This window comes from Martes martes (assembly GCF_963455335.1).
Source record: "Martes martes genome assembly, chromosome: 3".
NCBI classification, from domain to species: Eukaryota; Metazoa; Chordata; class Mammalia; order Carnivora; family Mustelidae; genus Martes; species Martes martes.
In genome coordinates this window covers 73,314,441-73,326,636 of record NC_137890.1, presented here as the reverse complement: position 1 = coordinate 73,326,636, position 12,196 = coordinate 73,314,441, and positions in this window count along the sequence as shown.

Here is a 12,196-nt window from a genome sequence, read left to right as displayed (position 1 = left end):
AGGAAGAGAGGGATTCGGGACCTGCCTGGCTGAGCAGCCTTTGCCAGCAGGTGGAAGGGGAGGGGAGGGGAATGGGCAAAGGGGAAAGGAGATGGTTTCCACCTGCTCTTCAGGGACAGGAATGGAGAGAAGATTTGGTCTTGGGCATGGTTGCTCACTAGGAGTGCTGGTGTCCTGGGCTGCCTGCCCCAGTAAGGAGATTTCCTACCCTGACCCACTCACTGCCCCACAGGGCTTCTGGGAAAGGGATGCCCAGCTCTGAAGGACAGTGTTCCTCACTGTGTGTGCTGCCCTGCTCTCTCCTTGAGGGTGAGAACAGGTTGTGAGCTCCCGTGGGAGACAGGAGAGGAATGCAGGCCTTGGCACAGCCTCCCTCATATGCAGGGAGCGATGAGAACTGACGTTAGTGGTGTTGAAAGCTGTAAACAGATTCTATGCCTGTCACATTTCCAGGAAGGTGCTAATGGATATTTCTTTCGTATTTGTATTTTCGGTAGTTCATAGCCACCCCGATAGCTTGGCTTGTGCCTGGATGGTCCTAGGACTCTGTCTAGCTGTCAGCCCCATATCCACCCGCACCCCTCTGGGCCTTTGGAAGACTCTAGCCTGGCTGCTTTTATCACACACCTGCTGCCCCAGCAGACCACTTACCACACTGTGTGTGACATGTCAGCGTTACTCGGTTAAGTGACCTCCACTCCCCTTAACGGCTGGAAGCTCCTTGAAAGTGGAGAGGGGGTACATTTCGTTTTCCATTTTATACCCAGTGCCTTGCACAGAGAATGGGTGGGCTCTTTCACGGTGTCAGCGAATGGCTTTCTGACAAGGTGGCACTTGGGTAGGGGCCTGAAGGTGACTTTGCCTGCCCGTGTTCTGGGTCCCGTCTTCTCTCGCCTCCTTAGAGACCTCACACATCGATGATCTCCTGTTTGTCTCCTTGATAGCTTCCTCCCATCAGAATGTAACCATGAGTAGCACTGACATCTCAAAAGCAAGTGAGGAAGAGAGGAAGGAAAGAAAGAAGATGGACGAAGTGAAAACCTCCTTGGACTGCCCCTTGTCCCCACCCCCCAGACCCATTCTTCCCTGACATTGTCTGATGCTCCCTCTCTCCTCCAGGCCATGCCTGGTGCACGAGTTCTTCTTTCTTGCTTTCTTCCCTTCTCCTTCCATCTTGCAGTCCAGCTTACTCTGTGAAAACTGCTTTTGTCAGGGTCTCTAACAGCATACTTGATGCTGAATCCAGCAGAACATTTCCAGGACTTTTTTCCTAAGCTTATGGGCAGTATCTGACACTGGTGAATGCTCCACTTACAAATGCTGATTTCCTTTGCACACAGCCTGCGACACCAGCTTCTGCTATCTCCCCCGTAACCCTCCAGCTGTTCTTTCTCAGTCTCCCTTGTGGACTTCTCTTCCCTTTCAGGAGTTCAGTCCTGAGTCCTCTTCTCTTTTCCTTCTATAGGCTCATCTGGGATAGTTTTATCTATCTCCATATTGAAATAACCCGCTGCAAACCAGAGACCTCCAAATACACATTTCCAGCCAGCATTTCTTATCACCATTCCATATTCCATATGGTCATTTACCTTCCAGCTTGTTGACATGAATATCTCCCACACTTGGTCTCCTCATGTCATACCCAGTCAGTGCAGCTGCTGAGTTTCCCATCAGACTGATGAACACTGCCATCTTGGGTACTCATTCAGTCATGTCAAGACTCACAGGTCATCCCTGACCTCAGATCTGAGCTTCACCAATGTTTGACCTCTGACCTCCCAAATGTCCAGGAAGCTGCCCCTGTCCCCTTTCCTCTGCCGTCACTGTCCTCTGCCAGGCTCACCCCAAAGCCTCCCTCCTTGTCATTCCATCCCACCTCAAGCTGCAGCCAGAGCTGCCTTCCCAAATGGCAGACCTGGGTGTGCCAGGGCTCTGCTGAACACCCATCACCAGCTTCCTATGCCCTTAGTGTAGAGTCAGGTCGCTTAACGAGGGGACCAAATCTGTGCCCAGATGCACACATTCAGCTCTCATTCCCTGTCTCGTCTTTGCTCAGGACACTAAACTGTGTTCAGTTCCTGGAAAACTGTGCTTTCTCACCTCTGAGCCTTTGTCCATGCTTTTCTTTCTTCCTGGGATACTTGTCATAAGGCCTTTGGCTTTTCCTCTGAGTGGGATGAAGAGCCATTGGAGGGGTTTGAAGTGAGGGAGGACATGACCTAATTTGTATTTTAAAAGTCTCCCTCTGCTTGCAGGGTTGAAAGTAGACGGTAGGGCAGGATTTGGGAGACCCTGTGCGAGGCTGTTCCAGGGATCTCATTGAGAGAAGATGGTGGCCATGGAAGTGGGAAGAGGAGGTCAGATGCTGGAGCTGTTTTTTTGGAAGAATAATTGGCAGAACTTGATGATGCAGGGGTCTGCAAGTTATCTGTCCTAAGCCAACTGGATGAATGAACATGCTGTCAACAAAAATGCAGGCAGCCTGTGGATGGAGCAGATGTGGGCAGAGGTGGTGGGGTTGGATGGGAAGAGCAGCAACTTAATTTTGTGTGTGCTGAACTGGGGATGTGTTCAATGCCTGTGTGGGTGCGTCAGGCAGAATAATGGCCCTGGGGATGCCTGTGTCAAAAGGTACTTTGCAGATGTGATTAAGTCAAGAATGTTGAGGCGGGAAGGCTATCCTGGGTGGGGCAGGTGGGCCCAGTGTCATCACAAGGGTTCTTATAGGAGGGAGGCAGGCACGGCAAAGTCAGCGAGGGAGCTGTGATGACCAAAGCAGAGATCGGGTAAGTGCTTTGAAGGTGGAAGAAGGTACCACAAGCCAAGCACTGTGGGTGATCTTTGCGCATTCTCTGAAATCCATTTTCCCAGCTTCTAGCTGGAGAAGGCAAGGGAGTAGATTCTCTGCTGGAGTCTCCAGAAGGAGCACGGCTCTGTCGACACTTTGATTTTAGCCTGTAGGACTCTGACCTCTACAACTGCAGGGTAATAAATTTGTGTTGCTTTAAGCCATTAAGTTATGGTCTTTTGCTTCAGAAGCAATATGAAGTTACGACAGTGGAGATGTGGAGTAGGCAGCCTTCTATATGCATCTGGGGCTTGAGGATGCTTGCCTTCCTCACCTTCAACTGCCACTCATCACTAGTCAAAATCATGTGCCCTTTTGGCATCCTCGGCTGTCCTGAACAGTAAAAATCCAGGTGCGGTTTTTAGCGAGTAGGCTAAATAGATTCGACACAATGTGCAGTGTAAGCTTCCTGCCTATCACTGGAGTCTCATGCCCACACCAGAGTCAATGGACAGTGGACCCATTTTGCTTAATACATAACTTTCATATCTGTTGCAATGTGGTTGCAGATTGTAGAAAACTAGGAAAAGTTATGTTATGAGGCAGGAGTAGTGAGAGCTGCAAGGCATAATTCTTGAGTCCTAGCAGGGAAAGATGCGAAAAAAATTGAAGTGAAAGAGACAGTTGCATTTGAAATAATAATTCAGGGCCAAACAGATCTTTACACCACAGTGCTTAATCCTTAACACCATTGCTGTAATACACCATTTGCCCAATGACTGATGTTCTTTTAAAATGATTGACTGACAGGAAATGACAGATGCTGGCAAGGATGTGGAGAAAGGGGAACCCTCCTACACTGTTGGTGGGAATGCAAGCTGGTGCAGCCACTCTGGAAAACAGCATGGAGGTTCCTCAAAAAGTTGAAAATAGAGCTACCCCACCACCCAGCAATTGCACTACTGGGTATTTACCCTAAAGATACAAATGTAGTGATCCGAAGGGGCACGTGCACCTGAATGTTTATAGCAGCAATGTCCACAATAGCCAAACTATGGAAAGAACCTAGATGTCCATCAACAGATGAATGGATAAAGAAGATGTGGTATATATACACAATGGAATACTATGCAGCCATCAAAGAAATGAAATCTTGCCATTTGCAATCACGTGGATGGAACTAGAGGGTATTATGCTTAGCGAAATAAGTCAATCGGAGAAAGACAACTATCATATGATCTCCCTGATATGAGGAAGTGGAGATGCAACGTGGGGGGTTTGGGGGGGTAGGAAAAGAATAAATGAAACAAGATGGGATCGGGAGGGAGACAAACCATAAGAAACTCTTAATGTCACAAAACAAACTGAGGGGGGCCGGGGGTGGGGAGGTCGGGAGAGGGTGGTTGGGTTATGTACATTGGGGAGGGTATGTGCTATGATGAGTGCTATGAAGTGTGTAAACTTGGCGATTCACAGACCTGTACCCCTGGGGCTAATAATACATTATATGTTTATTAAAAAATTAAAAATTAAAAAAAATGATCGACTGAAATCCACATGGAAAAACAAGATTAGTTTTGATGCACTACTTGAAGAAAGTAGGAAATTATACAATATAGCTGTTAATGTAATTCAAACTTTTATTGGCATTGGCTCTTAGATGTGCTTCAATTGCTAGAAAATTAACTTATGTGAAACACCTAAGTTCTCCAGTGATGCCAGGTAATAAGGGTCACTGAACTTTGGCTCTGGATTAAATTCACAAATGATAATGTGAGTAAGTGAGATATCTGAAGATTAGGTTCTAAATTGTGCATGGATCCTACTGTGAAAGCCTTTCCCTACAGAATTTCAAAGAACTAAAAGTTGAGTGAAGGTAGCCCAAGAAGAACAACATACTAGAAGTTCATTCCCCTAATTAGACCCAAAGCAACAGCTTTGCTGTAGCAGTTGGGTTGGAAAGGATTTTTTTTTCTTTAAATTTCTACAACAAACAATCCTACTCTGCTTACTGGGTACCTGGCATTTTTTTAAAGCCCTTTGCATAGATTTGCTAATTTAATTCTCACAGCAGCAACTCTGAGTTAGGTACTACCATTGTTCCCATTTTACAGAAGGCAGAACCGAGGCACAGAGAGATTAAGTAACTCAGGTTCACCCAGCTGGTCAGTCTAGCTTCACATCCAGAGAGTCTTGCTCCAGAGTTCCTGCTCTTAACCTTGCTCTGGGCTGGCCTCACTCTACCTTTTCAGCTCACTTTTGGATTGCCTGTCTTCTTTGCTTCCGCCCTAAGTCCACACAGAAGGTGTTCATGGGATTTGTCTTTAACGCCCTTTATCCTGATTCAAATCCCCGTCCTTTGCCTGGTCTGCACCAACTGTTTATTCTGCCCCTGCTGTTGTCCCAGGCACCACCTCTGCTCCTGCGCAGCTTCTCATGGGGCTGTCTCACATCTGACCTGACCATCATCTCTGTCTTTGTGTATCGTGCTGAGATTCAAGAGCCCCATGCAAGAGCATCCATTTGACCAGGGCTGACTCGCTTTCCTGGAGGAAGTGGGATGGGGAGTTCCCTCCTTTTGCCTCTTGAATGGGATGGAGATTCCCTACCTCCACTGAAACTGACAGCACTGAGAATTACCCAAAAATAGGAAGTTTGTCTGGTTCCCAGCAGGCAGAAATGATGACAAATATCCCTGCAACAGTGTTGCTCAAACATTTTTGTCTGCAACCCAGAAATGATATGCATATACACACACATACACACATAGTCTTAGCTGAAAAAGTATCCAGGAAACAATACTTACCTATGGCCATTACAGTCTCATTTTTAAAAATGTGGGTCATGACTTACTACATTGACTCCTCTTTGAAAATCTTGCCCTACTGTGTTTTCTGTGCAGTATATTCAGAATATTTACAATGAGTAGCTTTATGCACAAAATGCTTACTTATGTACGAGACCTTTTTTACAGCTCTACTCTTTAAATGACTGTCAAGTAGATCCTGGAAGAATGATACTTATTGCCTTGACACCAAAATAGGCAAAAAAGAGGAAAGTATGCATCTGTTGTGTAATGGAAAGATACACTTTGTGGTTTCCAAACAGAAATCCAATTGTATCATCAGAAAGTGCCCAATATCATAGTTCAGAATGTTTGTTTGTATAGGAAAGTTTAAATCTAGGACCATTGCTAGAAAGTAGCAGAGTTTTAATTTCTCATGCCTATTAAACAGCAATATTCATTTCACCAGATATGATGGGAACCTGCCGTGGATGAGGCCGTTTGCCAGTGTTTGAGGGAGACAGAGATGAACTGGGTGGGGCTCTTGGTCTCAAGATGATGAAACTCTAGTAGAGAAGAAGAGACAAGGATGTAGAAAATAGTTGTACCAGGTAGAAAGCAGTCCGGATCATGAGAAAGGAATAAAGAAAATGCTTAGGGATTCTGAGGAACACGGGTGCCTGGTTCTAAGGCACAAAGGAGTTGGAGGTCAGCAGGTGGGAGAGGGATTTCCCTGTCACCTGGTGTGCACCTTGGTGTGGCTGATGAGGTCATGGGGATGCCACAGACTTACAGACCAGGGAGGGGGAAGGGCATTCCTGCAGTGAGGATTTCCATCTTTGGTTGGTCCAAGCCCCTGTAGGGGCTGAGAGGGATGTGGAAGTTCTGGGGGACAAGAGAGGGGGAGTACCGAGCCCAGCAGTCAGAGTTTGGCTACAATTCACAAACACAGCCTGGAGGGCAGTGCTTGCCCATCCCCACCCCCATCAGAAATCACAAGTTTTATCTGTGGTTCAACAGAGATTAATGGAATGCCTGTTCCTGGAAAGGTCTGGTAAAGGGATTTCCAGATGCCGAGAGGCGAGGATGCCACCCTACCAAGCAACCAGGTCTTGAGAACAAAGCAGGGTGGGGAGGTATGGAAGGTGGGACACAGAAATAACTAAGGTGGGACACAGAAATAACTATGCACAGTCAGGACCGAAGGGAGTAACTGCTGTGAGCAAGGCATAGCTGCAAAGTGTAGGCCCTTGGCCTCTGGCCACAGTCAAGTGGGGAACTTGGCTTTGGCAGGGGTGCACAGGGCATATTATGGTCTCCATGTTACAGTTGGCACCCTGCTTCTCCCTAACCAAAATTAACCTAGTACTGAGTACCTAATATTCATCAGAGTGCTTGCAGGTACTAAGACTCTGCTAGGCACAGCATCTGCTCTCCAGGAAACTTGTGCCATGGAGAGAATGTTGAAAAGGAATGGTATTATGAAATCTGTTCTTTCAAAATGAAACTACTTCTCTGTCCTGGCAGATGGCCCACGGTGCCAGTTTTTGTCTTCTCTGATTATAGCCCATCATTTCGAAGATGAGATTCTGCCTCAGGGACATGTTCACCAGTGCCTTACTGTACAGGGGAGCTCGTCTCTGGAACCGAAACTAAGTGTTCGTCCTGTGTCGATGGGCTGTGTAAGTTCTAGAGCAGGGCAGAGTGACAACATAGGCAGAGGGGAGGTGGAGGCAAGTGCAGCTCTAGAGCTGAGGCTGGGAATCGTCCCAGAGAGGGAAGAACAAGGGGAAAAGGGAGGATGCTCAGAGCGGCTGCAAAAGTTAGGTGTGAATCCGGGGCACTTTGCTCAGATGCTGATAGGAACAAGCAAGAACACACAGGACCTGAACTTGCTCTTGTACCTGTGGGCGTTACCTTTTCTGTTGCCTACTTAACCATCAGCCATGAGGCTGTACATATTTTTCTCACGTCGTGCAGTGATAGCATCATTTATTTAATCCCCACCCCATGTGTTACATGTCTTACTTCCAGCCTCCGCAAAACGTGCTACTACTAGCTGCTATTTTAGTTTACATTAAAATGCAGTTGAGGAAACAGGCTGAGATTGGCAAGCAATGACATAGCCAGAGGATGACAGCAGCCGATCCAAAGCACAGGGTCCCATACTCGAGAGGACCTTATTCCTGCTTCTGGAGGACCGGAGTTTATGTTCGTGGTGGTCGCATGGCGTTCTGACAATAGGCAGATATTTATTATCTTTCTAAGTGATGATACAGGGGTCTTCTGGGTAGCATGACATCTGATAGACCATGCTGTTAATTCAGAGGTATTCCGAGTTGCCACTCGACTCCAGGCAGCTGGAAAGTGTTAAAATTTGATGTAGGTGGATCCAAATCTATGACTCTCTTCTGAAATTGTGACTTCCATAAATAAGCTGAGCGTTCCTTCAAAATCCACCCACTGAGCTCAGGGACAGAAGGAACGCCGTCTCAATTCACCTGTTCAGGTCACTAGTGAATCTAGGGTCTGCTGTTCTCTGAGCAAACCAGAATTTTGAGTGTTTTTCCTCCTGCTGACTCAGGTTCAGCTTCAGCTGTCTTGTTGTTTCGGTAAGAACAGCCAATCTGTGGGTTTCTGGGCATCCAGTAGAGCGATCGCCTTAGATCACTTAATTTTAAATTTAGATGAAAACTGAAAAGTCACTCTGTGGGTCTTTTTAATGAGTGTGTAACTGTAGTTCTTTATTAAAATGTTCTAAATCTTCACACTTTGCTTCCGTTTTCTTTAAATATTCCATAAGGAATCTGTGGTTTAAAATTTTTAAACTTTTATTATAGTGATAAAAAGCTTATAATAAGAAAGGGCAGTCCTCTGCCTGCCTTCTCTATTTCAAACCCTACTCCAAAGAGGCAACAGACTTCAAATCATTTTGTGGTTCTTCTGATCTCCAGCCCCACCGTTGTCCAAATATGATCTCCTTCTGGATCTTCTCTTGGGTACCATCCATTGGTTTCTCCTCACAGCAGTGGGGAGTTCAGCTCCCCTACTGAAGACTCCCATGCTTTCCCTTTCCCCAGTCTTCCAAAATTTGGGTAAGTCAGCAGTAACTCTGTACATGATTACATATAATTGACCGATGAGCCCATTAGTATACTATGATGATTCCTTTCTTTTCTCATGTCACTTTGGCTCCTTCAGATTAATACCAGTCCCATAGGGGCTTGGCCAGTTGCTGTCCAACAACCATGTCCTCTTCTTCCTTGCTGGCTAGAGCCTGATTTTGTTCTGATGTCCACCCCTTTGCACTTGACTCAGTCATTTCTGATATTGCCAAGCCTGTCACCATGGGCCACTTCCCTTGCCCTCCACGGGGGGAGCCTGTAGGGGTTGTTTCTGGGGAAGAGTTCTTTGTTCTTGGACAAACAAAGAAGAAACAGCCTCCCCTGTCAGCTGGAGAAAAGAGTTCTAAGAACTTGCAGAATGCTTAGTAAACACAAATATCCAAACACAACAGGGGCACCAGCTGCATTTTTCTCACATGATCTGCCACCTATACCCTTTTGCCCCAGTCCAAATGGGTTTATCTCTGGACCTGGGTGCCCTTGTCTTCTTGTGGCTTTCTTTTGATCCCCCTCTCCTGGATCCCTTGACTTCTTCACATATATATTCATTTTCCAGAAGCATATACTTTAGAGGTTTGGGAAATACATGCATTTGAATTATTGCGTGTTTGAAAATGAATTTATTCAGTACTCACACTTGATTTGATAGTTTAGCAAGATATAGAATTTGAAGTAAAATTATTATTGCTTGAAGTGTTAACATCGCTCCCCTGACTTTAGATATTTGTTATTACTGTTTGGAAATCTGTTGCCAGTATAATTCCTTTTATCTGTGATCTAGCTTATCTCTCTGGAACTTCTCTTTATTCCTGGGGCACTAAAATTACATGATACTGTGACTTGCCAAATGACAATTTTTATTTTCTAGACTATTGGTGAGCCTTTCTAAACTTGTGTTCTTTGGTGCCAAGAATTTGGTGCTGAATTTGTTCTGTTTCTTTGTTAATTTTCACCCTGTGTTTTCTTCTTTTTCCTTTATTTCTGCATTTCTATTAGAATTTAGAGCTTCTACTTTGGTGCACTAACTATTCTGTCTTTGTTAGTCTTTCCTTTTTGGGTTCTAATTTCTGAGAGATTTCCTAGATTTTATCTTTAGAGCCTTCTATTGACTTTTACACTTTAATTTATTTTTCATTTTTATGAGCTCTGATTTTTTCTCTGTCCCTTTCTTGTTTTATAGCCACTCATATCTCTAAGGGAATTAACTAGAACTTTGAAATTGTTCTCTTTTTTTCTCCACCTTGCAAATGGATAAATAAACTGTGGTATAGTCATACAGGGAACTACCACTCAGTAATAAAGAGGAACAAACTATTAATACATATAATAATGTGGATAGATCTAGAATGCAGTATGCATTCTGTATGAATATTAATATTCATATAATCACAACAAAGTATATTAATAAAACACTATTATTAACAACAAAACACTATTATTAACTAACACTATTAGTAATGATGCTATTATCTACGTTTGTCTATATTAAAAGTGAGGAAGTCACACTTCAAAGGCTACATGCTTTATGACTACCTTTGTATAAGATTTTGGAAAAGGCAAAGCTACTGGGATGGAGAATAGATCAGTATTGGTGGTGGAGAGGCTGAATGTAAAGGGGTGACATGAGAGAATTTTGGGGTGGTACAACTGTAATGTATTTTGATTGTGTTGATGTCTACTCTGCAGGTGTCAAAACTCAGAACTGTACCCCCAAAGTGGATTTTATTTATGTAAATTAAAACGAGTTTTTAGAAGGTTTTCTTCTGTTTTGGGTATTTTTTAAATGCCTTGTCTTTTTTATCAGATGCTTTCTTACGTGTTTGGGAATTCTTAGCTGCTCATTCATATTTAGAAATAAGATGGACATCTGGAGCCATGCACTGTGTGTTGTATGCCCTTGCTGTCGCTGGGGTGTTGAGAGCATGGGGATGAACAGTTATAAAGTTATAAAATATTTACAAATGTGTATGCGTGTGTGCATGCACACACACAGACACACACGGGATTCCAAGCAAAGAAGTAGGGAATCACTGCTCCCTAAATTTTCATTTTCGCCGTCATTGTCCTTTGGGTTTTCCTTTTATTTTCTCTTGTCTTTTCTCCCCTGGACTCAAAAATCTGGACTAAAAATCAAAAATTTGGACAAAAAAATCAAAAATCTGGCTCTTGGCAGGGAATGGCAAACTTCTATCAATTGCCCAGTGTTATTTTATTCTTTTCTCATTAATGAGACGACCTGTCGTAGAGGGTTACCACTCTCCTTCCCTCTTCCCCGACAGGATCTCAGGCTGCAGAGCTTTACTTCCTCAGGCTAGTGCCACTCTAACTTCCTTCCCCTGGAGTCCAGCCGGTCACCACCACCCGCTCTCAGGAGCCCTGTGCCTAGCCAGTCTGCGTGGTCAGGAGACTGCTGGGGAGGGGTTTTCTTCTGATTTGCTCACGGCACCACGACTCCTGTTGAGGTCAGAGAGTACCCCCATGGAGAGCAGTGTCAAACAATTTCTTGTTCTCTCCTCCCCTTTAGAGATCTCTCCACACTTTAGTTTAGGAAGGGCCCCTACTAGTAAAACTGGAACAAATTTCTCTGTTCAGGAGGGGACTAGTCTGTGTGTAAACATGTTAGTCCCAGAAATTGGAGGACTGTCTGGGTTGCTTTTGTAGTCTTGGAGAGCTGCCCAGGTCAGAGGAGAAGTGCCTGGGGACACTGGGCCAGGGGCCTTTCTGGAAGCTGTCAGAACCATGCATCAGGGAGTGCATTTTAACACTTTGCTCCCTTTTCCATGCCACAGAGATCATACATAGAAGAGGATGTGACTGTGAATCAATGAGTTGCTTCTTGGCAGTTTTATTTGAAAGATAAGCATGAGACTTAATGGCATTTCTTTGAAAGTCTTGGACTGAAATAGATTTGGGGGTATCTCATGTTATTTAACAGTGAATTTCTAAACTGTGACTTTAGATCTTAAAAACATGCCCATTAAAATTCTGCTTATTCAAGTTTGTTCTTTCTGGGAGTGTTTGATTTTTGTTGCTTATGAAATTTATCTGTTTTGATCATTAGGATGCATGAAGCCTGTGTCTTACCCCGGAAATGCCAGCAAGGCAGTTTTCCACCCTGGGATTATAGGTTGGGTCTGTTTGAATACACATGGACATGTTACTCTTTAAGAAAGCTATCTTGAATTTTGTTGGGAATATAAGGGTTTGCTTGTTTTTGTGGGGTTTTTTGGTTTTGTTTTGGGTTTTTTTTTTGTTTTTTACTATTTTTCTTTGAGTTCTACTGAAATGGAGGATTCTATCACGTCAGCTAAAGCAATATCATTCCTTTATCTCAGTTGTAAAGGAAAACTACTCATTCTTCCCTGCATATATCATTCATTTCTCTTGCATGTTTCTAGGCCAGATTGGTTCCAAAATAAGTGAGATAACTCTTTCCTTTTCTGTTTATCTTCATTTCTTTATCTCTTCTTTAAAGATAAAGACATTCTGAGCATGGCA